This window comes from Moschus berezovskii, chromosome X (genome assembly GCF_049115385.1).
Source record: "Moschus berezovskii isolate FMDL1 chromosome X, NW_MosBer_1.0, whole genome shotgun sequence".
NCBI classification, from domain to species: Eukaryota; Metazoa; Chordata; class Mammalia; order Artiodactyla; family Moschidae; genus Moschus; species Moschus berezovskii.
Window position 1 is genome coordinate 13,895,531 of NC_142488.1, and position 4,476 is coordinate 13,900,006.

Sequence of the window (4,476 nt, forward strand, 5' to 3'; positions counted from 1 at the left end):
TGGTCAACAGCCCATCTCAGGCTACGAGGCTTGCCACATCATGGACCTTAATAGCTCGGGAGGAACCTCTAGCTAAAGCCATAGACTATGCCTAAACCAGCCCTTCTCCATAAACTCCAAAACCTTCCCTGGTCTCTGGTCACAAGCCCCCTTTCCTCACTCACTGTATTTATAGGATCCCATTGTCTGTCTCTACCACTGGTTTGCAGAAGAGGTCGTTCTAGCCCAAGTTTTTAAGTCTTCCTAACTTTGAATCTTGGGAAGCACATGCAGTTCCCACGTGTCTTCCTACACTGAATAGTGGTGCCTTCTCCTATATATTTACATCACCAAAGGAGTCAGTAGCTTTTACACAACAATGAACATCAGTTTCAAGGGTATTACCCACCTTGGGCACTCCATTCAATATCTGTCTTAACAGCCAATCTATTACACAAGCAATCAGAAAGTTCTGCCCTTTTCAATGCCAAAATGTTTCCCAATTCCCTTCGTTTGCGTTGCCACCACCTCATTCAGGCCACATCTTTCACCTGGATTGTGGTGGTGGCTTCCTAACATTGCCTGCTTTGTCGTGCTCTGGTCCAATCTACATCCCAAACAATAACCAGAATACTTTTTCCAAATGCAAATCAGATTTTGTCACCTCCTGGTTCAAAACAATTCAGATGCTTCCCACTGACCTCCTAGTGAACCCCTTGACATGATTTTACAAGACCATGGTGGTCTGGTCACTATGTATAATACTTCTTCAGCATTATGTGGCATCTTCCTCTGCCTCCCCCACTGCTCACTAATCATCCTATTCCTTCTTTCCTAGTCCTATGCTCCCATGTCCCCAAATATGTTTTCTTCCTGATGAGGAAGAAAACAAAAATATCAGGTTGTTCTCATTGCTTTTCGAGAAACTGCTAATTTTTCTAATAAGTCTCTCTGGGTTTCTCCTGAATAAGGTGGAAGTAGGAGGTGGGCACTGAACCAACCACTTATGTGATTCAGTCATCATCTGCCAAGAGAGTGACTAGACATTTGACACCTGTTGGCCTCAGCTCTGGGGGCTTATGGGACACCCCAGACAATAAGAAAAGCCCCACTTAATGGATGTGAGAGTTGGACTGTGAAGAAGGCTGACTGCCGAAGAATCGATGCTTTTGAACTGTGGTGTTGGAGAAGACTCTTGAGAGTCCCTTATACTGCAAGGAGATCCAACCAGTCCATTCTAGAGGAGATCAATCCTGGATGTTCATTGGAGGGACTGATGCTAAAGCTGAAACTGCAATACTTTGGCCACCTCATGCGACGAGTTGACTCACTGGAAAAGACTCTGATGCTGGGAAAGGTTGGGGGCGGGAGGAGAAGGGGACGACGGAGAATGAGATGGCTGGATGGCATCACCGACTCTGTGGACATGAGTTTGAGTGAACTCCGGGAGTTGGTGATGGACAGGGAGGCCTGGCGTGCTGTGATTCATGGGGTCGCGGAGAGTCGGACACGACTGAGCGACTGAACTAAACTGAACTGAACTGAATATCACTTGACATTAGTTTAATATGGCCTGGTCATGTGACTATACGAATTTGTAGCACACTAAAAGAGAACCTTCTGGAATAATCATCTGTTTAAATAATTAGGTTATATATATCATATATCACATTCAATGTTTTATCTTATTCTGTTATCTTCTATGTCATGTCATGAAAGTATAAGTGTTAGTTGCTCAGTCATGCCTAACTCTTTGTGACCCCATGGACTGTGGCCCCCCAGGCTCCTCTGTTTATGGGATTCTCCACGCAAGAATACTGGAGTGGGTAGCCATTCCCTTCTCCAGGGGATCTTCCGACCCAGGGATTGAACTCAGGTCTCCCGCATTGCAGGTAGATTCTTCACCATCTGAGCCACCAGGGAAGTCCCATGTCATGTCATATGTCATTCTCATTTGTCAGCTGTATGACAGAGGGTTAATTTGTTAGAGGGCAACATTTTCTGGGAGGGATTGGGGGTGGGAGGAGATGGGGACGACAGAGAATGAGATGGCTGGATGGCATCACCGACTTGATGGACATGAGTTTGAGTGAACTCCGGGAGTTGGTGATGGACAGGGAGGCCTGGCGTGCTGTGATTCATGGGGTCGCAAAGAGTCGGACACGACTGAGCAACTGAACTGAACTAAACTGAACTGATATATATATATATAATGAAAACATGAAATTAGATAGATGTCTTTTTCCCTGTTTTACTGGCTTTTATCAAGCTTATACCCTCAGTATGGGGCTTCACTTTTCATGTGATTTTTTTTCCTCTCTCAAGGGTTTTCTGTAATTGAGGCATATAACCTACTACTGAATTGTGGTAAAATTGTAGTATATTTCAACTAAATTGATGTGACAGTTTCTTACCTAAATAATATTTTAGCCATTGTAGGCATTATGGAATTTTGAGACTCAAAGCTGTTTATGGCAAAAAATATCAATTTTCTGTATTTGCATTTATCTTTGTAGAAATAAAAGAAATTTGTAACAGATCAAAATATACTTTAGTAAATCAATGAATAGAATATTTTAGGTACTTCAAATATGTATATCTGAATTTATAGATCAGTATTAACTTTGAAAACTGTTCTCTTTTTGTCTGGACATATTTGTGGAATTTATTTTTTTGAAGGGGATTACATAGCTAAGGAAAGAATGGAGGCAAAAAAAGCATTTTTAAAACTTTAAAATCTGAGTTCCTATATGTGCTTAGTCGATCAGTCGTGTCCAACTCTTTTGCAACCCTGTGGACTGTAGCCTGCCAGGCTCCTCTGTCCATGAAATTTTCCAGGCAAGAATACTGGAGTGGGTTGCCATTTCCTTCTCCAGGGGATCTTCCTGACTCAGGGATCAAACCCACGTCTCCTGCATTGCAGGCGGATTCTTTACCACCTGAGCCACCAGGGAAGCCCTGAGTTTCTATATAGAGTTCCTGTATACCAGTCCTCCAAACTCTCTTTACGTTAACATCTTATACAACTGTAATAAAATGTATTTTAGTAATAAAAGACTATTTTTATGTAAAAATTTAGACAGCTGAGATTATTTCCATCTACATTTCTCAGTTGTCGTTTCTAGATTTAACCTTCAAGGAGGTTAAATCTAGGTCTAACTGGATTTGTACCCTACAAATGCTATTTATTACCACTTTCTTGCATTGAATAGTTCAGCTACTTTTGGTATTAAATTCTATTAGGTTTTATTCATGTATGTGACCTCCAATGATCACATTTTTATTCTGTACCTCCTATTGATTAAATTCTTAAAAGTCCATGCCCTCAACAAGCTTCCTTTCTAATTGTGAAACAAACAAACAAAAAAGAACAAATGAGATGGGAAATTATAATTCCCACATGATGGGTATTACAATACAATAGAATTAGTTCAGCAGTTGTGGGAATATATGAACCATGACTCTAACCTAGTCCTGAGGGGATCAGCAAAGACTTTTCCCATCAACTGGCTTTGAATCGTGACACAGAGAAGTAGGACGCACACCAGTCAGGAATGGAGGGAGGATTGCATCAGGATAGGGAACAAGACGGGGGAAGGCTGGGAGGGGAGCCCAGATAGGGAGAGAGGAAGAAAGAGGTATTGATCGATGAGTATTTGCCAGAACGGGAAAATAAAGAAGAGGGTAGGACTAGGAAAGAAGGAATGGGATGATTAGTCAGCAGTGGGGGAGGCGGAGGAGGATGCCACATAACGCTGAAGAAGTATTATACATAGTGACCAGCCACCATGGTCTTGTAAAATCATGTCAAGGGGTTCACTAGGAGGTCAGTGGGAAGCATCTGAATTGTTTTGAACCAGGAGGTGACAAAATCTGATTTTCATTTGAAAAGAGTATTCTGGTTACTGTTTGGGATGTAGATTGGACCAGAGCACGACAAAGCAGGCAATGTTAGGAAGCCACCACCACAATCCAGGTGAAAGATGTGGCCTGAACAAGGTGGTGGTGACATAAATGAAGGGAATTGGGAAACATATTGTCACTGAAAGGAATTGGGAAACATTTTGCCTTTTTTTGGCATTGAAAAGGGCAGAACTTTCTGACTGCTTGTGTAATAGATCACCTGTTAAGGCAGATGTTGAATGGAGTGCCTAAGGTGGGTAATATACTCTTGAAACTCATTTTCATTGTTGTGTAAAAGCTACTGAACTCCTTTTGTGATGTAAATACAAGAAGAGAAGTCAGCACTATTCAGCCTGGGAAGACTTGTGGGAACTGCATCCAGCTTCAAGATTCAAAGGGAAGGAGATATAGGGGAATCATAGGAAGTCATTTCTCACCTTGGTCCTGGAATATGGCAGGGTGAAGGCCTCCAAAGAGCTCATGCAAACAAGTGGGGAGTTGAAGAGTCTGTAGTTGGGCCAGCTGCCTGGACAGAGGTACCAATAGCCAGACTGTGCTAAAGCCAAGCTCTTTGTCTTGAATCTCCACGTCAGG